At 42.6% G+C, this 24930-nt stretch overlaps 1 protein-coding gene across 2 annotated transcripts in view; it reads left to right on the top strand.

Annotated features, from left to right (window-relative positions):
• The first annotated feature begins 2484 nt into the window (after positions 1 to 2484).
• The window catches only part of LOC136872076 (inactive pancreatic lipase-related protein 1), a 344511-nt gene continuing 322065 nt past the window's right edge, over positions 2485 to 24930 (top strand). For both annotated transcript variants that reach the window (XM_067145939.2, XM_067145944.2), the window contains exon 1: positions 2485 to 2604. The gene's annotated coding sequence lies outside the window, so the exon portion shown is untranslated. The remainder of the gene's footprint in view (positions 2605 to 24930) is intronic.

Raw genomic sequence — 24930 nt, forward strand, 5'->3', positions numbered from 1 at the left:
AAGTAACAAAATACCATTCTTTTCAAATTTTGAGCAAATTATTCTATTATCATAGTCGGTACGATAAAACTGTATAAGACATAAATGATTTGAATTTGTATTCTCTATAACTTCTGTCACGGTATGAAATACTTTTGGACAGGTCTAGTAACGTACGTATTTAAAAAATTAGGCACCTTCCCCTAAACTACAATTTTATCCATATCCTAGACCAGGGCCTCTCAAACGCCCAAAATCTCACGCGTGCAGAGCGAGGCGCAAGAGCTCCGTGCACTGTGCATCGGTGCCGCTCGGTGCCGCTCGGTATGGCTCGGATCAACGCTTCGTCTCTGGGCTACTCGGCTATGCTCGGCTCTACTCGGCTATACTCGGCTCAACTCAGCCAGGATTTGGAGCGCTACGGTGCAAGTGGGGGAGGGGGAGACAGGCGGAGCGAGCGAGACAGGCGTGGGGAAAGAGAGAGACAGCGCTATTGCTCCAAATCGAGGAGTGGGGGTCTGCACTCTGGTCAACCAAGCCAAGTCGTCTTTTGCACCGTGCACAGTGCATGCACCACGCGCATGCACCCTGAGAGGCCCTGTCCTAGACTGTACCACCTTACTCCCAGACATTACATACCGATTTTCATTTAAGTCTGTTCACCCGTTTTCTCGTAGTTAGGTGTTGATATGGACTTGGCAACAAAAATCGAAATACACGAACAACTCTGTTATCATAGCCGGTTCGGTAATAATCTATAATACATAAGTGATAGGAAATACATTATATATAACTTTGGTTATGTATTATTTATTGATAGGACAATAGGTGCATTTGGACCCCCTTCCATTTACCTCTAAAAAATGTAATATCTCTGCGTGCCGTAGCTTTGGCTAGGTATCGCGCACACACAGGTAAACACTTGCTTTTATTATTATAGATTTATTCGTTTTACGACGATCAACGGAGATGCTGAGGTGCCAGAATTTCGCCCCACAGGAATACTTTTACGTGCCAGTGAATGTACCGACACGAGGCTGCTGTATCTAAGCGCCTTCATATACCACCGGACTGACCCAGGATCGAATCAGCCGACTTGGCCTCAGATAGCCAAAGTCTTAACCGTTTGAGCCACTCGACCCGCCATTATTATTATTATTAATGTGGGCGGGGGAATATATTCACGGTATCCCTTGCCAGTCGTAAATCGTGTGTTGGTGACCACGGCGCTCCTGGCTGAGTTGGCATTGCTTCCGCTTATTTGTGCCAAACTTCTCACTTTCACCTATCCCATCTGACGTCCCTTGTTCAAAACTTGTTCTCTTCCAACCCTGACAGTATTACGTTTTCGAGGCCGAGGGAGTCTTTCATTGTCACGCCCTTCGGGGCCCAGCCCTTTCTTTTGACAATATCTTCCTTTTTCTAAAGATTGGAACTCCTCTTTCTTTCTCTGATTATTGTAAATAGAGGACGTTTGCCCAGTTGTACTTCCTCTTAAAACAATAATCACCATCGCCATTATTATTATTGTTATTATTATTATTATTATTATTATTATTAACTTATTTATTTACTACTTTATTTAATCCGTTTACCCTCCAGGGTTGGTTTTTCCCTCGGACTCAGCGAGCAATCCCACCTCTACTGCCTGAAGGTCAGTGTCCTGGATAGTGAGACATCTGGTCGAGGATACTTGAGAGGAGGACCAGTGCCTCGACCAGGAGGCCTCATCTGCTATGCTGAGCAGGGGCCTTGTTGTGGATGGAAAGATTGGAAGGGATAGGCAAGGAAGAGGAAATTATGTGGCTGTGGCCTAAAGTTAGGCACCATATCGGTATTTGCCTGGAGAAGGAAAACTACTCCGAGGATGGCTGAAGTGGGAATGTAACCCCTCTACTGGGATGGCCTCCCGAGGGTGAGTGAACCCCGTTCCACTCTTCGTACTACTTTACGTGGCAGAGGCAGGAATCGAACCCGGTCCTCCAGATCTGACAGCTAATCACATTAACTATTACATCACAAAGGCGAACTTTCACTTACTTTAACCATGGATTTATTTCTTCTAGATAAAGAACATGAATTTTTCTCTTTGTCTCGTAGACTTGCTCTCATTTCGAAGACAAACCTATCATTTTCTAAGATTTTAACACAAAGTACGTTAGGTTACCACCTGCGAATCTTGGGAATCGAACCTTGAACACTCTGAACCGAAGGCTGCCAAGGTGAACATTCAGCCAAGGAGTCGGAAATCGAACCACTTGAGCCTGAAAAAGAAGTCTATGAGTGTTCTTCATATCTTCTGTCCAGTGCCTGGTGATACCAGCACGTCCATTGTGAGAGAAGTAATACAGGTATATATATCATTTATGTTTAAAATATCACGGTAGATATGATTTGGCGACACACTGGTTGCAAAGCAATGACGGTTTGTTTAAAATATGAGTCACGTGCTAAGTGTTTGCCATGTGGTAGGCCCTGGTGTGAGCGTAACAGCTGGGTCCTTGACAGTAACAGCTGGATGGCCTTCCTGCAACAGAACTGTCTGAGGCTGCGTTAGTCCATCCTCTACCGCTCAGGTCTCGAGTAGTCGACCCGTGTGCTAGTGAGTGGGTGTACCTATTGCAGGTTTGGAACCTTTTTATTTCTATTTCTCTTTCACAAGTGTAATTTACTGCAGAAAAGAACTACAGTATTGTGCTTCACAAAAATATCTGTAACATGAAATTTGAAATCTTAGTGTTCCGGCTTATGGACAGAACATATTTACACCGAGTGGTCGTTTTAGTGTGAGCCATCACAATGAAGAAATATCTGTAGTTTAAAATATAGAATTACTGAAATCAGTGTGACAAATGTGATAAAACACCTGAATCTTCATCGAATTATATTCTCGTAATTTTTTTTTACAAATTGCTTTATGTCGCACCGACACAGATAGGTCTTACGGCGACGATAGGATGGGAAAGGGTTAGGAGTGGGAAGGAAGCGGCCGTGGCCTTAATCAATAATTAAGATACAGCCGTAGCAATTAGTTTTGTGTGACAATGAGAAACTACGGTAAACCATCTTTAGGGCTGTCGACAGTAGGTTTCAAACCCATTATCTCCCAAATGGAAGCTCATAGCTGCGTGGCCCTAACCACACGACCAACTCGCTCGGTATTATTATTATTATTATTATTATTATTATTATTATTATTATTATTATTATTATTACTTTCGTTTTTTTCCTTTCTTAATCCGTTTGCCCTCCAGGGTTGGTGTTCCCCTGTGACTCAGCGAGTGATCCCACCTCTACCACCTAAAGGCAGTGTCCGGGAGCGTGAGCCTTTGGGTCGAGGAAACAACTGGGGAGGCGGACAAGTACCTGGCTCAGGCGGCGTCACCTGTCATGTTGAACAGGGGCCTTGTGGGGTGAGGGGGATGGGAAGATTGGAAGGAACAGACAAGGAAGAGGGAAGGAGGCGGCCGAAGCGTTAAATAAGGTACCAACTCGGAGTTTGCCTGGAGGGGAAGTGGGAAACCACAAAAACGACTTCGAGGATTACTGAGGTGGGAATCGAACCCCTCACTACAAAGTTGACCTCCCAAGGCTGAACGGACCCCGTTCCAGCCCTCGTACCATTTTTCAAATTTCGTAGCAGAGTCGGGAGTCGAACCCGGGCCTCCGGGGATGGCAGCTAAACGCACTAACCACTACACCATAGAGGTAGACTTATTATTATTATTATGGCATGCGGCCTCGGTAGAAGTGATAGTGGTGATTATTGTTTTAAGAGGAAGTAGAACTGAGCAACCTCCTTTCTTAACACTAATTAGGGGGAAACATGGAAGGGGTCGGACACTTCAAAAATGAAGGTATCGGGCATAAAGCACAAGAGCCACGAAGGGTGTGAAAATGAAGGACCCCCCTAGTCCTCGAATGCTCTAATGCCGTTGGGGGCGGAAAAGAAGATGTGTTGACCAAGAGAGGGTGGATACGATAAATGAAAGTAAGGAGCCTGGCGCAAGTAAGTGTAAGCAATGCCAGGATTCAGCTAAGGCCCCAGGGGTCGCCAACCAACGGTTCCAAGTTAAGAGTCCTCGCGGCCCCTTTTAATCACTTCTTAGGACAGACAGGTGTGTTATTCTACTGCCGCCACCCACAGAGCGACCGCGGAAGAGGACTAGAGCAGATCTTTCCAGTTTGTGCGTCTGCAAGGATGAGACCGCACGTATGACGATAGCTATTGCTGAGGACGGCACACACACCCAGCCCACAAGCCATCGGAATTTACCAATTAAAATCCCCGACCCAGTCCAGAATCGAACCCGAGATTCCTTGGGACTAAATGGCCAGCATGCTAACCACTTAGCCATGGAGACAGACTTATTGTCGTAAGGAAATATCTTAATCCTTACATTTACAACGTGATTCCTTCTTCTCTAGTCTGGGATAACCCTTGGCCGGGACGTCCATAATAAAAACCCACAGTTCTAGCACTTCAGGCAAACAACTTCATGTTGAAAACATCCTAGGGATATGAGCTACGAATTTCAGGTATATAAAATGTAATTAAGGATGACAATAGATTATTTATTTATTTATTTATTTATTTATTTATTTATTTATTTATTTATTTATTTATTTATTTATTTATTTATTCCCAAATTCTATAATTAATCGTGTCAGAAGTACAAAATATGAAACATGAAAACGTAGAAAAAGGAAGCATGAAATGGACACATGTTCACAAATATCGGTTCATCAAATGACTTCAAACAATTCCCGCCCAAAACTTAGCCACTTCGAGAGCACTTGAATTAGCTTGAGTCAATCACTCATTGTACTCATACATCTGGATGGCCACAATGGGCAACATCAGAGATGTGTTGCTTGAAATTCGCCCCAATCCATAGAACTGTCTTGGTCGGAAAATGCCACTTATATCAGTAGTCCCTTGTTCTTGCAACTTAAGCTCGCAGTACTGCGAGCGCTAATGTGACTTAATGCAGAGTTTCACGTAAGCCCCAGTATGAGTGCTCATGTCAGTCAATTTAGAGATTCACCTAAGCACAACTACGAGCGCTAATGTGAGTCAGAGCAGAATTTCACTTAAGCATCACTAGGAGCGCTAATGTGAGTCAGTGCAGAATTTAACTTAAGCCCTTATAACTACATTCGGTGTGTGCATTATTCAAAAAATTAAAGCAGGCATGAGGGTATTGAACCATGGACCACATTACAGAAGGAATTATGTAAATAAGTTAATTTGCCTAGGATTTGAAACAAAAGGAAAAGGAGTAAAGAAACACAAGGTTTTAAGATATTTTCCAGGAAATGCATTTAAGCCGGAGGTGATTTTGGAAATTTACTTTCATAGTTTGATATAACTGTCCATGACTCACAATTTGAAACCATTCCGAGCCCTTTAGCCCTTCAGCTTTCAACACAATTGAGGAAATTGCTTAATATTACGTTTTTCGTAGTACTTTGTCTGCTAAGAAATGTTTTCAACATTAAGATGTATCTGAAGCTTCTATTTTTGTTCTTCTACACATTTCTGGATAATCCTGATCAATATAGCCGCGAATATTCTCTAAAATTGCTAATTTCCCTGTCGATAAGTTCTCCCACGCTATCAGCTAAATGTTTTGCTACCGAGCTCGATAGCTGCAGTCGCTTAAATGAGGCCAGTATCCAGTATTCGGGAGATAGTAGGTTCGAACCCCACTGGCGGCAGCCCTGAAAATGGTTTTCGGTGGTTTCCCATTTTCACACCAGGCAAATGCTGGGGCTGTACCTTAATTAAGGCCACGGCCGCTTCCTTCCCACTCCTAGCCCTTCCCTGTCCCATTGTCGTCATAAGACCTATATGTGTCGGTGCGACGTAAAGCAACTAGCAAATAATAATAATATTTTGCTATTTGCAAAAATAGCCCATCGGCAACGAAGACAAAACGTGGAATATCTCTCTCTCCTTTAAGAGACCACGAAACAAATATATCGGGCTCTCCCCGAATATTTCATAAGGTTCTGTTTCAAAATTATATACGGTAACATTCAGTGACTCAATAGAGTAAAGAGCGCATGTTATTGTATACATTCCTGGCAGGTACTTTTTTCTCAGAAACAACTGAAACTATAGATATAATGTTTCTTGTGGGTATCCACAAGGTTTGTATGTACATGGGAGGTAAATTAATTATGTTTTGAGAATAATTACAATTCTGACAAAATATCAAATACGGGGAACGCGAAAAATCATGAGCTGGCCTCCCTTTTTAAGCGACTGGTTTGGCATTATTTTCCCTTCGTTACATCAGGCTTTTATCGGTCATAACTGTAAGTCTCCTCAAATTAACAATATTTTCCTTATCCTTATCAATATTTGCCACCTCCTTTCTTACTTGAAAGTCCTATTCCTTCTTGATTCCAGATATATTGGGTCTGCTATGCTTATGGGAATGGTTTCTTCTTTCCACTTTTGTTGGCCTGACACTTTCTTAAGTCGTTACTTTATCACTTGGAAGGTGTTAAGTAATAATGTTATTGAATTTTCTTCCCAGTAACTACTTTTAACATGTTCAGAGACGCCGAGGTGCCGAAATTTTGTGCCACAGGACCTTTTATGTCCTATGTATTTCCGTATGGCAATTATTTACGGTACAACTCCAACTGTATGTGTAAGTCTTAGGCTAGGGTTTCTTGATACGGGTGAGACGAAATTATATGGCATGCTTTTACGGCTTGATGACCTTCCTGACTCCATCCTCAATTGAGGACCTTGTGGAAATGAAATGAATAATGATTCAGTATCGATCAGTCACTACTGATCTGCATTTAAGGCAGTCGCTCAGATGGCAGATTCCCTAGTTGTTCCCTGGCCTTTTCTTAAATAATTGCAAAGAAATTGGAAATTTATTAAACATCTTCTTTGGTGAGTTACTCCAATCCCTAACTCCCCTTCCTATAAAAAAAATATTTGCCATAATTTATCTTCTTGAATTCCAACTTTATCTTCATATTATCTTTCCTACTTTTAAAGACACCACTCAAACCTATTCACCTACTAATATCATTTTACACCATCCCTCCGCTGACAGCTCGGAACATACCACTTAGTCGAGCAGCTCTTCTCCTTTCCTCCAATTCTTCCCTACCAACATTTGCAACTTTTTTTTAAAATAATAATACTCTTTTGTCAGAGATCACCCAGAATAACTCGAGCTGCTTTTCTTTGGATTTTTTTCCAGTTCTTGAATCAAGTAATCCTGGTGAGGGTCCGATACACTGGACCATACACTATTTGGGGTCTTACCAGAGATTTACATGCCCTCTCCTTTACATCCTTACTACAACCCCTAAATAACCTCATAACCATGTGTAGAGATCTGTACGCTTTATTTACAATCCCATTTATGTTATTGCCCTAATGAAGATCTTTCCTTATATTAACACCTAGGTACTTACAGAGATCATCGTAAGGAAATTTCACCCCATCAACGCAGTAATTAAAACTGAGAGGATTTTTTCTGATGGAAAGAAACGCCTATGGCCTATTAATAGGTAAAGCCCCGGCATTTACCTCGAAATCTAGATCGAACCCACGTGTCTCCCGAATACGGAGCTTGCCGTTAACAAGCGTGGCCACTCCGCTCTGTTACAGTACACTTCCAAGTATATAATTCTATTCCTTTTCAAAATACGGTTGCTCCTATATATACAGTATAGTTATCGTGAATGAATACCGCATATTCTTACCTCTCTCACCGCTTTTGAATTCCATGTTGGTTTCCTCCCTCCCACTACTACTACAACCACGAATAACGACACTTCCTTTTTTAACACTTTGCTTTACGTAGCACAGATACTGATAGGTCTTATGGCGACTATGGAAGAGTAAAGTGCTAGCAGTTGGAAGGAAGTGGCCGTGGCCTTAATTAAAGTACAGCCCCAGCACTTGCCTGGTGTGAAAATGGGAAACCATTGAAAACCATCTTCAGGGCTGCCGACAGTGGGGTTCGAACCCATAATCCTCCGACAGCTACGTGACTCAAACCGCACAGCCACTTGCTCGGAACAAGGAAAAGTAAATGGAATCAGATGGCGTGAAAGAGCTCCCAGAAGATGAATAGACCACATCAAAGACGCCCCTCACGTACCTCTTCGAGTGACAATCAGGAAAGCTGAAGACCGTAAACAATGGTGGACACCGTCGAATAGCAAATTGGGCATGAGATCACAATACCCAAACGTGAGTTATGCGACTGAGAAGAAGAAGGAGAAAAAGAAGAAGTGCGCGTTGGCGCGGAATATACGTTCTTTTGTAAAAGGTGACTAAAAAGGAATGACTCCTTACAGGCTGCCGTCTTGGGAACATGTGTTGATAACCTGAAGGGGTATGGCGTACGGCGAGAGGATTTGAAGCGATGATTTGGGGTAGGGAGAATGTATGTGAGAGGTTGCCGTGGCCTATTAAAACATCTGTCCAGGACTTTAATTCAGGAGAATGGGAAACCACGTAAAATCATTCTGAGAACAGCCGACAGGGGGAACCAGCTCCTCCGCCTCCGAATATAAGGGTACAAGGCTGGTAACCCCAGCCGCTGTTAAGCTGAATTCTACTCTACTCGGTGCATTTGTTGGTAACAACTGGGCCCCTAACTGACTAGGCAACCCTTCGTACGCAAGGGTACAAGGCATCACTCCATTGCCTTTCCTAACGGACCTCTCCTGGTCAACTCTTGTTCTCTTCAGACCCGACAGTGTTATGTTTTGAGAGATCTATGGAGTCTTTTATACTTATAACCTTCATTGCCCATAACTTTCTTTTTCTGATATACTCATTCTTTGAAAAATCGTGTTAAGAGGTGCTGATAATGCAACATTCTTCCGCCCCCAGAACAACCAAAACACCACAATCTGACAACGGAGGCGGTAGAACTGGGGATACACAGTGAATTATCTCGTAGTATGTTGGATATGTAAGATCATCATGCCAGAGGCTGGGTTGTCTCCTCAACATGAGGCGTAATTGGCAAAGCGAGCAGTGAGGTAGTATGCCATTGCTTTCCTCACTGGGCCATAAAGTGCTATTGGAGCACGAGCGGTCCTATGAGTAGCGCTTTTAATAACATCCAGGCGCCAGCCATGATCTGAATGTCATTATTCAGCACCACCCATGCATCAGCAGTTTCCGTATTGTCCCAGAGTTGCACTTCCATGGAAGCTACATTTTGCTAAGAATATGAAAAAATCCACAGCCTGTTTCCAGTCATTCGACCGGGTCAGGAATGGAATGAATGAAGCCCCAATCTAGCGGCAAGGATAGTAATTGTGCCGGCTGCCGAAGTCTGTCGGTCTCCTCTAGGGAAATGTTTAATGACTGACAGATGAAATGATATTGGAGAGTGTAACTGGAATGAAAGATGACAGGAAAAACCGGAGTATCCAGAGAAAAATCTGTTCCATCTCCGCTTTGTCCAGCACAAATTTCACATGGTGTGATCGGGATTTAAACCACCTGCCGCCTGAGCCGCGGAGGCTGCCCTTTGCCAAGAAACAGATGCAAATGTATCGCATCTATTAAGAAATGGCCAAAGGCGGAAGCGTGCTGGTTACTGGCGTGTTGCCTCCGATGAAGGTTTTCTGGTATGACACCATATAGGCGACCTGCACGACTTTGAGGATGGAACCCTATATCAAATTTTATTGCTGAGGACGGCACAAACACCTAGCCGCCAAGCCAGAGGAATTAACCAATAAACTACGACCCAACCGGGAATAGAGCATGGAACCACTTTCACCAAAGGGCAGCATGTTAACCGTATAGCCGTGGAGCCGGAGATTGGATAGACAATATTATAAAACTTAGTAAACTAGGTCATAGTGCTGATCTATTCTAAGAGTTGTTTCGGCATTTGTTTTAAGTTAACTGAACTGAAAGTAACGCGAAATGTATTGCCTATATAAGATTAAATCAGGATTTATTTTTACTTAATGTAATGTTTATGTAGAAATGTATGATATACACTGACTGACAGAGCAAATGCAACACCAAGAAGGAGTGGTCAGAACTTTATGCCAATTGCAGGGTAGACTGACGTCACTGAGGTATGCTCATGATGTGAAATGCGCCGCTGTGCTGCGCACGTAGCGAACGATAAATGGGACACGGCGTTGGCGAATGGCCCACTTCGTACCGTGATTTCTCAGCCGACAGTCATTGTAGAACGTGTTGTCGTGTGCCACAGGACACGTGTATAGCTAAGAATGCCAGGCCGCTGTCAACGGAGGCATTTCCAGCAGACAGACGACTTTACGAGGGGTATGGTGATCGGGCTGAGAAGGGCAGGTTGGTCGCTTCGTCAAATCGCAGCCGATACCCATAGGGATGTGTCCACGGTGCAGCGCCTGTGGCGAAGATGGTTGGCGCAGGGACATGTGGCACGTGCGAGGGATCCAGGCGCAGCCCGAGTGACGTCAGCACGCGAGGATCGGCGCATCCGCCGCCAGGCGGTGGCAGCCCCGCACGCCACGTCAACCGCCATTCTTCAGCATCTGCAAGACACCCTGGCTGTTCCAATATCGACCAGAACAATTTCCCGTCGATGGGTTGAAGGAGGCCTGCACTCCCGGCGTCCGCTCAGAAGACTACCATTGACTCCACAGCATAGACGTGCACGCCTGGTATGGTGCCGGGCTAGAGCGACTTGGATGAGGGAATGGCGGAACGTCGTGTTCTCCGATGAGTCACGCTTCTGTTCTGTCAGTGATAGTCACCGCAGACGAGTGTGGCGTCGGCGTGGAGAAAGGTCAAATCCGGCAGTAACTGTGGAGCGCCCTACCGCTAGACAACGCGGCATCATGGTTTGGGGCGCTATTGCGTATGATTCCACGTCACCTCTAGTGCGTATTCAAGGCACGGTAAATGCCCACCGCTACGTGCAGCATGTGCTGCGGCCGGTGGCACTCCCGTACCTTCAGGGGCTGCCCAATGCTCTGTTTCAGCAGGATAATGCCCGCCCACACACTGCTCGCATCTCCCAACAGGCTCTACGAGGTGTACAGATGCTTCCGTGGCCAGCGTACTCTCCGGATCTCTCACCAATCGAACACGTGTGGGATCTCATTGGACGCCGTTTGCAAACTCTGCCCCAGCCTCGTACGGACGACCAACTGTGGCAAATGGTTGACAGAGAATGGAGAACCATCCCTCAGGACACCATCCGCACTCTTATTGACTCTGTACCTCGACGTGTTTCTGCGTGCATCGCCGCTCGCGGTGGTCCTACATCCTACTGAGTCGATGCCGTGCGCATTGTGTAACCTGCATATCGGTTTGAAATAAACATCAATTATTCGTCCGTGCCGTCTCTGTTTTTTCCCCAACTTTCATCCCTTTCGAACCACTCCTCCTTGGTGTTGCATTGTCACTGTCAGTCAGTGTATTATAGGTATGATTGGGGGTGTAGAAGGAGGATGCTAAGGAGAAGGCATATCTCAGTTAAAACCACAATAGCGTACGATACCAGTTTATGGAACCTTCACCCGGGTTACCTGACTCGAGAACTGAAAAAAAAATCTGAAGGTAAGCAGCACGATTTGGTCTGGGTGATTTTCAAAAGAAAAAAATGTTGCGAAGTTTGGGCTGGGAAGACTTGTAAAAAAGGAGATGAATTGCTCGACTAAGCGGTATGTTCGAGCTGTCAGTGGAAAGATGGAGTGGAATGACATTAATAGACGAATAAGTTTGAGTGGTGTTTGTAAAAGTATGAAATATCACAATAAAGTTGGAATTCAGGAAGACAAACTGGTGAAAATATTCTATAGGAAAAGGATTTAGGGTTTGTAATAATTTACCTATTGAGATATTGGATGAATTTCCTAATGTTTTAAATTATTTAAGAAAGTACAAGATCTGTGGTGATTGATTGATTGATTGATTGATTGATTGATTGATTGATTGATTGATTGATTGATTGATTGATTGATTGATTGATTGATTGATTGATTGATTGATTGATTGATTGATTGATTGATTGATTGATTGATTGATTGATTGATTGATTGATTGATTGATTGATTGATTGATTGATTGATTGATTGATTGTATGTAATTCAACAACTTAAAGAAAATTAAAGCAAATTGGATTGGACACATTCTACGAAAGGTTGTCTAAAGAAATTGTGTTAGGAAGAAGAAGCAGAAGAGGAAGAACATTTGGTATATTAACCGTTCTGAAAATGGAACGAAAGTACGAAAAGCTTAAAAGGTTTGCCCAGTACCGGAAATGCTGGAGAGAAGAGTTAACTTGAAACCTGTCCATGGACAGGATTACAGGTGATGATGATGATGATTATTATTATTATTTTTATTATTATTATTATTATCATTATTATTATTATTATTATTATTACAGCCTGTAAAATATTAGAATGCAAACTAATTTGTCTAGTAGGAAGTGTCGTCTAGCCCTCTTTTTCTTAATGTAGTGAGAGTAACATAACATGTAGGATTTCTAACATTAGGCCGGGCCCCTAATGTTTATGCAAATCTCACAGCAGAATTGTTGTCCGGGGTAGTCTGCACCGGTACTTGTTACTGGTTTCAGATATTTTGCATTCTAACATATAAAAGCCTAAACATACGGTCTCTCATGATGATGATGACGATGATGAATTTAACAAGTGAGTGAATGTTTTCTGTGCCAAATGCACATAACTACTCTAAACATTCCATTAGGCTATTTTCAGTGCAGTAATTTGTTAGATGGAGGGACTATTTATCCCACGGCTGATAAGACCAATCCGGTATTATAATTTCAAATAGTCAGTCAACAGGTGTCTATCACCAAAATGTTATCGTTTTCATGTTATCACTTCCATCTTATCGCACCTACGTGCACTTGTTCTTATATCAACACATTAAAATAGCGCAGTGAAACATTTTCACTGATGTCTTTGCACAATCAAGTAGATGTAACTATCTTGTTCTGCTCAAGCCGACATATTGGGAGAATGCGGCCCAAAGACTTTGAAAACAAAGTATATTTATATGTTGAAAGTTTGTTCCTTAAATAGTTTATGAATAACTCTTTCATTCGTTTTATATTTATACACTTTTATTATTATTATTATTCATTTTTTCAGTCATTAGCTGAATAGTGAAAATAAATACAGCTTGAGTTCTAAATCTTCTTTAATAGATTCTGGCGTTGTCATTGTGTTTTTACAGAAAATATCAAACGCTAGAAATCGAAATAAAATTAAGATGAATACTCATGCACTCAAACCCTAAATTAAAATTGACGGTGGTATTTAAAGGTACTCAAACACGCTGTGATTCAGTGGGAAATCTATTAGTTGTGGGCGATCGTTGAGATTGTTCTGGTTGGCTTCCTTTCCTTTTCTTTGCAGTGTGTATTTCAACTGCTTTCATTATACGTAATGATCTTCTACTATCTTCAATGTGTAATTTTTTAAGTTCAGTGTTGATGTCTGTAACTGGAGTGCATTGCTATTTATATTTGTTCCATGTCGATAGATTTACTGGCACGTCAAATAACTCCTGCAGGGCAAACTTTGGCCCTTCAGCGTCTCCAGAATCCGTCAAATTAGTTAGTGGGACATAAAACAAATAGCATTTTTGTAGAACAAATACTGAACTCTTGGAAGCCATGCTTGCTACGGCAATCTCACCGATAAGTGTGCTTCACAGATCAGTGCAAACCACAGATTTCTATGTTAGATAATTTTGGAAATACAGAGATTTCATTAGGAGTACGTCAGAAATGCAGTAATTTTGACTTAGATAAAACAAAATGGAAATAATGATTCATAAACGAGTTACATTACAAGCTACCAAGTAATTTAATTCTGAAATAATGTTTAATTATTTCGCGAAATGGATATTAATAAACGTTTCTGATTTTTAGCGCTTCATCTTAAGTGTATTTAAATATCAATGAGCATTATTAGTACATTTACTGATTTGTTTACCTTATTTTGAGCCAGTAAGGATGTGTTCAATTCCTCAGAAAGGATATGGGTTCGGCTTCCCTTCAGAATGTCCAGAAATGTACAAACGAAATTTCCCCACTTCTGAAGTGATACATGACATTGAGGTTCACTTAGTTTCCACCAAAATTGAGTACTAGATTAATTCCCAGGAACAAAGGCGCTTGGGCGAAGAGCTAACCACTCTATCCTCTACAGTGTCGAGGTGACGGATTGTGGAAGGCTCTTCACGGGCCTGAAAGGCATGCATGGATCACCTTTGGTTTTTCTTTGCTTTGCTTTTCCTTACATCGTAAAAGTCGGAAAAGCACAAGAACTGACGAAGGGAAGGTAGATGATAACTATGAAACAGAGAAGAGTGGCACAAATTAAGTTAAACAGTAAAGATCAGACGATCCTTGGCTGAATGATCAGCATTCAGGCGTTGTTTCCAGAGAATTCCGGGTTCGATACCGGTCAGATCGGGGATTTTAATCACGTTTGATTAATTCTTCTGGCTCGGAGGATTGAGTGTTTGTATTTGACCCAACACATATTCACACAACACATCACATTACCATGCACCACAGAGACACGCAATCGTGATTATATCTCTCCATATAGGATTGACGTCGAGAAGGGCATCCGGCTGTAAAACAGGGCCAAATCCATATATACGACACGGTTCGCACACGCGACCCCACGGGAGTGGGAAAAAGCGGTAGAGGAAAAATAAAAAAGAATGAATATGAAGATCAGACGATGGCCACTTCAGTTTGACTAGATATAAGGTTATGGGACGTCCGTAGTCGGTCACTACAGGTTCACACTGAGAAGGTGTAAGTCTATGGGACGTCCGTCACAACAATGTATTCTTACGTACATTGTAGTTTCACGTCGACAAGGTGTAAGCCTATAGGACGTTCGTCATGTCAATGTATTCTTACGTACATTGTAGTTTCACGTCGACAAGGTGTAAGCCTAAAGGACGTCCGTTATGACGATTTATGCTTACGTTCATTGTAGTTTCACACTGATGAGGTGTAAGCCTATAACGCGTCCGTCATTACAATGTATTCTTACGTATATTGTATTTCAATACTGCCGAGGTGTAAGCCTATGAGACGTCCGTCATGACAATGTATTCCTACGTACATTGTAGTTTCACGTCGACAAGGTGTAAGCCTATAGGACGTTCGTCATGTCAATGTATTCTTACGTACATTGTAGTTTCACGTCGACAAGGTGTAAGCCTAAAGGACGTCCGTCACGACAATGTATTCTTACGTACATTGTAGTTTCACGTCGACAAGGTGTAAGCCTAAAGAACGTTCGTCATGGCAATGTATTCTTACGTACATTGTAGTTTCACGTTGACAAGGTGTAAGCCTGTAAGACGTCCGTTCTTACGTAGACCGTAGTTTTACGTTGACAAGGCGCAAGCCTATACGACGTCCGTTATGACGATTTATGCTTACGTTCATTGTAGTTTCACACTGATGAGGTGTAAGCCTATAACGCGTCCGTCATTACAATGTATTCTTACGTATATTGTATTTCAATACTGCCGAGGTGTAAGCCTATGAGACGTCCGTCATGACAATGTATTCCTACGTACATTGTAGTTTCACGTCGACAAGGTGTAAGCCTATAGGACGTTCGTCATGTCAATGTATTCTTACGTACATTGTAGTTTCACGTCGACAAGGTGTAAGCCTAAAGGACGTCCGTCACGACAATGTATTCTTACGTACATTGTAGTTTCACGTCGACAAGGTGTAAGCCTAAAGAACGTTCGTCATGGCAATGTATTCTTACGTACATTGTAGTTTCACGTTGACAAGGTGTAAGCCTGTAAGACGTCCGTTCTTACGTAGACCGTAGTTTTACGTTGACAAGGCGCAAGCCTATACGACGTCCGTTATGACGATTTATGCTTACGTTCATTGTAGTTTCACACTGATGAGGTGTAAGCCTATAACGCGTCCGTCATTACAATGTATTCTTACGTATATTGTATTTCAATACTGCCGAGGTGTAAGCCTATGAGACGTCCGTCATGACAATGTATTCCTACGTACATTGTAGTTTTACGCTGACAAGATATAAGCGTATGGGACGTCCGTCATGACAATGTATTCTTATGTACACTTTAGTTTTAAACTGACAAGGTTTAAGCTAATCGGACGTTTGTCACTAGGTTCTATATTGTTATAGATTCACGTTGACAAGGTGTAAGCATGCGGGACGTCTGTCAGCAGACACCGTATTGGTACGTGTAGTGTATTGGCTGTATGAAGAAACTGTCAAGGTTACACTTTTGTATAACTACCTGGAATGTAACCTACCGGCCAAATACTCCACCCTGCTTGTCCTGCCCAGTCGTCCCATGTACTCCGGCCCAACCTACGGAAACAGTGTTAAGAAAATTATGTGCATGCGTAGTCCGTCAGAAAAGGTAATATCTTCGCGAAGAAAACCGGTTCTCTTATTTTAACACAGGAAATTTCCGTGGAACGACGAATGTTATGAATGGCGAAATCTTGATTTGCCGTCTCGAATCGCATACGAGGACGGCTCGATTTTCTATCAGAATACAAACAGGCATTTCACAAAACCTGAAAAAGACACATTAATTTTCATCAGAGACACCGTGAACATTAAAACTTTCTTTTCCCAACGTTCCACAAACTTAAGTATTCCTTTATGGTTCTTAACCTCACCATATATGTCGAAGTACTGCGACAGCAACTCTTTGCCTTGCGTGTTTATGGACCAGTCTTTATTCAGCCTTCGACAATAAGTACCAGGCTCCGCTATGCATCCGACCTTCGAGGATGTTTGCCCAGTTGTACTTCCTCTTAAAACAATAATCACTACCACCACCTTCACATTCCACCTTCACTCCAGCGCTATTAAACATGTAAGGTGTAGCGTAAAGGTCTGCAAACATTCTATGTTCTAGGGGTAGCGTGCCTGCTTCTTACCTGGAGGCCCCGGGTTCGATTCTCGGCCAGGTCAGGGATTCTTACCTGGACCTGAGGGCTGGTTCGAGGTCCACTCAGCCTACGTGATTAGAATTGAGGAGCTATCTGACGGTGAGATAGCGGCCCCGGTCTAGAAAGTCAAGAATAACGGCCGAGAGGAGACGTCGTGCTGACCACACGACACCTCGTAATCTCCAGGCCTTCGAGCTGAGCAGCGATCGCTTGGTAGGCCAAGGCCCTTCAAAGGCTGCAGTGTCATGGGGTTTTGGGTTTGGTTTTTTGGCCCTCACGCCCCACCCCCCTACCTAATCCTTCTAGAATATAACATTTATTGCATCTCCTTTCTTCTTCCTCGGTTCGTTCCTTTGTTCCTTCGAACTACTCGTACTTTGTACCAAAAGAAAACACCGGCTCAGGAGATCTTCGGTTTAGGCTTATCTATATGTTTACATGTCAGTCAGTCGAATTAATGAATTAATAATATGACGGGAGGTATGCTAGCCCTTGTTTCCGGACGGCCCAGCTTCGATTAACTGTGACACAGGATTGGGATTTTCACGTCTAAAATCACGCGGCCTCAGGAAGGTCACCCACCCTCAAATTCCCTGTCAAATCCAAACTGAGTAAATGTGTCTGCCCAGCTTCAGAAATACCTGAGAATAGCGTTAGTTTATTTCTCTTTAATAATAATAATAATAATAATAATAATAATAATAATAATAATAATAATAATAATAATGCCGGGCTGAGTGACTCACAGAGTTGAGGCGCTGGCCTTCTGATCGCAATTTGGCAGGTTCGATCCTGGCTCAGTTCGGTGGTATTTAAAGGTGCTCAAATACGTCAACTTCGTGTCGGTTAGATTTACTGGCACGTGAAAGAACTACTGCGGGACTAAATTCCGGCACTTCATCGTCTCCGAAAACCGTAAAAAATAGTGGGACGTAAAACGATTATAAAAAATTATTATTACATAAAAATAATATAACAATTTATTATTATTTCATAAATGTTGTATATTTACGCATAACTACAAGACAAACTGATGCTCTCTACAAGTAGCGGGAAGGAACTGGTCACCGACATCATCATCATCATAATCACCATCTGTTTACTCTCCAGGTTCGGCTTTACCCTCGGACTCAGCGAGGGATCCCACCTCTACCGCCTCAAGGGCAGTGTCCTGGAGCTTCAGACTCTTGGTCGGGGGATACAACTGGGGAGTATGACCAGTACCTCGCCCAGGCGGCCTCATCTGCTATGCTGAACAGGGGCCTTGTGGAGGGATGGGAATATTGGAAGGGATAGACAAGGAAGAAGGAAGGAAGGAAGGAAGCGGCCGTGGCCTTAAGTTAGGTACCATCCCGGCATTCGCCTGGAGGAGAAGTGGGAAACCACGGAAAACCACTTCGACGATGGCTGAGGTGGGAATCGAACCCACCTCTACTCAGTTGACCTCCCGAGGCTGAGTGGACCCCGTTCCAGCCCTCGTACCACTTTTCAAATTTTCGCGGCAGAGCCGGGAATCGAACCCGAACCTCCGGGGGTGGCAGCTAATCACGCTAACCACTACACCACAGAGGCGGACACTGGTCACCGTACCGTACGTTAACTTCGGCTCAGGCACACCTCTGCGGAGGCTCGGACATGCCTTCGGGCAGAATAAACCCATACGTTACCTACCTTCACTCGAATAATCTTTTCTGGTGTTCAAAACTCTTTTCGGATAGTTACGGTCTTTATTCGCTACAGAACTTGTTTCACGCCATTTTTCCCCTAAGTTGGGCATTGGAGTCTTTGCTGGAGGTTTCGCCAAAACACTTCCGGTGTTAGACTCATGCGCAAACAGTTCTACACAGGTTTTCCACAAATCATACTTCGCATAACACTGGACAATGAACATGCGCTGTTTTATAGTGAGCACCATTTTGTGTGCATTCAACTGGTCATTAAACACGTCTACTCCCCTCACTCACACAATGACACAGCAACGTACTCGGGAGATGCACACGTGCGGACATGGGACAGCAAAAGATTGGTGCATCGAAATGAAGGTTTCCAGCATTACCTGCGATGGGAAGTTCTATTCATTAACAAGGGTCAATTCTGCGCCAGTCTTATAAATATTTTCCGTGCACATTTTATTTTGCCCACCCTGTTCATTTACCTGCCTGTGATAGCACCTCTTTTGTATATTTACTATTATTCTTCGTCTTCCTTCAGTGATCAGTGCTAGTAGGAAAGGTTTCAGGATGCACTATCTTTGATCCACCGACGTTGCTGTGACTTCAAATACCTTGCTGAAGAAAACGCGAAAGTGGTTTGAACTTCGAGCCCGCACCGACTCTTTTTCCCTACCCAATGGTAGCAGAAACCTAAGGAGCAAATGACATAGTCTGGTTAAACTAATTCGCTCTTGGAAATGAGTGAACTTTGCAGTGTGAAATTCGCAGAAACTTTGCAGTCTCGCTCTTGTGTGTGGAATGTGTTAGAGACTAGAGTCAGATAAAAGTAATCAATAGAAAGGGACACGAAATCCCACTGTAACGTGATCCCCTCTGGGTACGACGCGGATGAGAGAGTGGGATTACAAGCTAGCTTTAAACCGAGCCTTCGGCGTGTACACTCCCTGCCTGTTGCGAGTTGTGTCCTCCTGAGGTAATAATAACTAGGACCCGGATGAAAATGTTAGAAATATGCAAGCAATTATGACCTAAATATGGCTTAAAATTTCTTGGTCACATTTTCGAAATCTTCAAAATCTGCTGCTGTTTAAATTAACATTAATTGGAAAATATAATTTTAAAATCTAGAACATTCAATAATAATAAATAAGTAAAATTTTTTTATTTCATAATTACATTTTGAATTTAATTACTCAATCCAGAGGTAACTCTCGACTCTGAATGAAATAAATGTCACAGTTTGATGGGCGAACAGAAAGAATTCCAATAGCAAATTACATATATTTTAAATTTTTCAAATAAGAACGATCTTCTATTTTCGTGCAACATTGACTTTTAACGCGGAAAAGACAGCTCAGCATCATCATCATCATCTGTTTACCCTCCAGGTTCGGCTTTTCCCTCGGACTCAGCGAGGGATCCCACCTCTACCGCCTCAAGGGCAGTGTCCTGGAGCTTCAGACTCTTGGTCGGGGGATACAACTGGGGAGAGTGACCAGTACCTCGCCCAGGTTGCCTCACCTGCTATGTTGAACAGGGGCCTTGTGGAGGGATGGGAAGATTGGAAGGGAGAGACAAGGAAGAGGGAAGCAAGCGACCGTGGTTTTAAGTTAGGTACCATCCCGGCATTCGCCTGGAGGAGAAGTGGGAAACCACGGAAAAGCATGGCTGAGATGGGAATCGATCCCACCTCTACTCAGTTGACCTCCCAAGGCTAAGTGGAAACCGTTCCAGCCCTCGTACCACTTTTCAAATTTTCGTGGCAGAGCCGGGATAGAACCCGGACCTCCGGGGGTGGCAGCTAATCACGCTAACCACTACACCACAGAGGCGGACCCGCTCAGCATCGCAGGATGTTATTGGGCCATATTTGAAGTACGTCAAACCATTAGAGTTCAATTGACGCTCGCTCTCCTTCTCTTTCTATACAACTTATCCTCCTAATTTACTTAACTATATATTTTTAAGAAAATTGTAAGAAATTACAGACAACAATTAGGAGATGTGAAGAATCCATCTTTGAGAAGACTGAAAGCAGCTATGAGAAATGGAATAAAAAGATAAAACTACGACAAAAACACGAAACGCCAGGGGAAATATGGCCATAATAAGAAAAATTGCCGGATAATGACGAAAAACGTTAAAAGAGTCAAAATATGACTTTACATGACCCGTAAAAACTGTGTACTTACCGTAGATAAAATCATGCTTAACGTGTATTTTCCATGGAAATAATATAAATAAAATACGTCATGTCATAAATATCCGGGCCATAATAATAACTAGAGGACCCGTGCTGCCCCCCCCCCCCCGAATTAGTTATAAATAGGTGAGATAACGTGTCTTGATAGGATGTTGCTTCATGCGCTGTCCGGGTATTTTTTTTAATGTGTACTTATAGAATGTTACCTGTTAATTATGTGTCAAATGATTTTTTGTGGATAACTTTCTTCTTCTTCTCCTCCTCCTCCTCCTCCTTCTTCTTATTCTGCGTGAATGGGTCACTAGGACCAAGTGGAACTCAACATTTGTTGAGCTATCTTCCTTGCCTAATAGTTTTTAATTTCCATGGATTGTCTCGGTTTATGCTCGTCCAACCTGGTACGTCGTCATGGTTTCTTCTCACCTTCCTCAAATACACTTGCGTGAGATGTCCTGAATACATTCCTATCCTGCAGATTTGGTGATCCTAATTCAGTGAGGTCTTTCTCTTCTTGCTTATAGATACCGTTTTAATCTCGCACGTTTGGTTTGCAAAATTGTGTGTATTCGATAAATAAGTCTGGAGTTATTCATTCTTTCAAAATGGTTTAAAAACTAAATTCATCGTAGTCTCATTGTATCAGGAAGTTGAGAATGTTTTAAAATATATTTCCAAGTTGGCTTTGGGGTGATGTATTCAATAATAATAATAATAATAATAATAATAATAATAATAATAATAATAATAATAATAATAATAATAATAATAATAATAATAATATAATATTGGAATTACGTCCCACTAACTACTTTTACTGTTTACGGAGACGTCGAGGTGCCGGAATTTAGTCCCACAGGAGTTCTTTTACGTGCCAGTAAATCTACTGACACGAGGCTGACGTATCTGACCACCTTCAAATACCACCGGACTGAGCCACGATCGAACCTGCCAAGTTGGGGTCAGAAGGCCAGCACCCAGCATGATTTTCTTTTCTTTAATTTCTAATTGTCCCTTACGTTTTTATGATGTACGGTAAATTGAGCGTTTCTGAAGCATAAAGAGCTTCAGATTGAATCACTGTTAACTAATGACAAATTTTACTGTTCCAGGAGAAGTAGTTTTTGTTATAAACATTGTGTGTTGAAAAGGTATGATTCTTATTTTAGACCTACAGTATTTTGTAGCTTCAAAGTTATTGTTGTGTGTTTAATTCAAAGTTTTATTTTTAGATTTTTTAGTTCGCGTGGGACATCGTTCTTGTTGCATCCATACTGTCTGGGAAGTAGTTGATCCGTTCAAATAAATAATAAAAAATAAGTTATAACTGTATGTATCGCGCTACAGATATGACGTACAGTACATGATTCCAACTGCCGTTGGGACTGTGAGCAATCAGCCTAGCGAATCCTGGATTCAACACTAATCTCAGTCATTTTGGACATTTTATTTTTCACTTCTTGTCATTTAGCTGAACTTGGACTTAAATGACATCCAGAATGTAATTCTGAATTCTACATAATACAGGTCGTTTTCGATTATTTTTACATGTCACTCCTTCCTCACTCCATCCCAAGGTGTGCTATGGTGTGTCTTACTCCCAGGTAATTCTGAATTTCTCTCCAAATAGTATTAAGTCATATGTGTACTAATTTTAGCTGAAATTGCAGGTTAGAATCCTGGCCTTTGGTCATAGGGGTCCCGGATTTGATTTCCGGCAGGGTCGGGAATTTTAACCGTAATTGGTTAATTCCGCTAGCACGGGACCTGGGTATATGTGCCACCTTCATCACCGTTTCATGCTCACCACGACGCGCAGGTCGCCTACGAGAGTCAAATCAAAAGACCTGCCTCTGGTGAGCCGAACTTGTCCTCGAACACTCCATGCACTGAAAATCATACTCCATTTCATTTCATTTACCTTCTTGCCCCCCCCCCTCCACAGACTCTGTTCAGTATAGCAGGTGAGGCTTCCTCCTGGTTCTCCTCCACAGTTGTATCCCCCGATCCAAAGTTTCACGCTCGATAGCTCTGCCCTTGAGGCGGTAGAGGTGGGGTACGTCGGTGAGTCCGAGAGGAAAAAAGCAGCCCTGGAGGGTATACCGACTAAGAAAGAAAGAAAGAAAGAAAGAAATGTTAGTGACGGATAAGGACTTCTATCCCGACATTGTACATCATCCATTCAGTTATCTTTGCTCTATATGCGTCTTGCGTAAGTTTAGTTTCTGTTGGCTTGTTGCATATTGAAGACATTGCTGATAAATCAGAATTAATCGTTGCATAAATGTTTCTGCGTTCAAGTTTTCTCGTGAAAGTAACTTTCAATTACGAAAATGGCTTCTCCGACTAGTAGGATGTACTTGAACAATCTACTAATGTACTATCTGTTTTACAACACACCGACACAGATAGGTCTTATGGCGACGCCACAGTTTTTAAACAGTGTTCTAAATATGTCAAGTTCATTGGAAATACAACAAACTTTTGATCGTCATTTTACACACAATATTTTGAAAGTTATATTTGATTCTCTGTCCGCCTCTGTGGTGTAGTGGTTAGCGTGATTAGCTGCCACCCCCGTAGGTCCGGGTTCGATTCCCGGCTCTGCCACGAAATTTGAAAAGTGGTACGAGGGCTGGAACGGGGTCCACTCAGCCTCGGGAGGTCAACTGAGTAGAGGTGGGTTCGATTCCCATCCTGGAAGTGGTTTTCCGTGGTTTCCCACTTCTCCTCCAGGCAAATGCCGGGATGGTACCTAACTTAAGGCCACGGCCGCTTCCTTCCCTCTTCCTTGTCTATCCCTTCCAATCTTCCCCATCCCCCGCAAGGCCCCTGTTCAGCATAGCAGGTGAGGCCGCCTGGGCGAGGTACTGGTCATTCTCCCCAGTTGTATCCCGGACCAAGAGTCTGAAGCTCCAGGACACTGCCCTTGAGGCGGTAGAGGTGGTATCCCTCGCTGAGTCCGAGGGAAAAACCGAACCTGGAGGGTAAACAGATGATGATGATGATGATGATATTTGATTCTCTTACAAGGGGGCATTCCTTACTCGTCACCACCGATTTCGCTCAAATTTATAGAACATGCAGGGCTTGGCTAGAAATGAAAGTACCCAAAGTGGGAACTCCAGGTGGCCAAGCTTATAGAAAATAAACATAAAAATAATAATGTTGACGCGGCTCTCGAACCGTATAAGCCACTTACGTTAGAACGGACGCCGAGCAGTAGTTGGCATAGCGGTAAGGACTTGGACTAGTAATTCGAGGGTCGTGGGTTCGAGTCCCCGTGTGTAGGATATTTTTTAAAATTTTTATATTCTTCATTTATTTTAATTTATTTTATTTATTTATATGCAAAAGGCATATAGGACGTCATTTTTTTAATGAGCGCACAATTGTAGAAAATTTGGAGTTGCGAACTTTCCCGACATGTTCAAACAGAAATTCCTTTTTTCTCATTTATTGGCTATCTCCCCTCCTTGGGGAATGTGCCATAAACGTGAATAGTCGTTTCGCTGTAAGATTCGTTTTCACCTGACAAGTGAAGGTTGCTCCTGGCGGCTGTACACAAACAATAGATTCTTGGCGCAGGTAAAAAAGTCTGACAATTAAATCCCAACTTCTTACCTTTTCTATGCCTTTTGCGTATAAATAAATAAATAACATGAATTATTCACCTCTTTGTTTAATTGGAAAATGAATAATATAAAAGCTGACAGAAAAAATCAGTCCCCACTCGCGCAGTTGAACCCACGACCATCGAATTATCAGTCCGAGCTCTTACCGATACCCCATCAACTGCTCGGGGTGCGCACAAACGTAAGTGGCCTATACGGTGCTAGAGCCGCGTCAGCATTATTATTTTTTTGTTTATTTTCTATACGTTTGGCCATCTGGAGCTCCCACTTCGGGATTTTCATTTCTAGCCAAGCCCTGCATGTTCTGTAAATTTGAGCGAAATCGGTGGTGACGAGTAGGGAATGCCCTCTTGTTAGTTGCATTGTTCTCATGGAACTACAGTGATAACAAATTTGACGTAATTCACTATCATTTCGAATCCTTGCATTTGAAAAAAATTATCATTTGGTCTCGAAAAATATCG

Source organism: Anabrus simplex, chromosome 1 (genome assembly GCF_040414725.1).
Source record: "Anabrus simplex isolate iqAnaSimp1 chromosome 1, ASM4041472v1, whole genome shotgun sequence".
Classification (NCBI taxonomy): domain Eukaryota; kingdom Metazoa; phylum Arthropoda; class Insecta; order Orthoptera; family Tettigoniidae; genus Anabrus; species Anabrus simplex.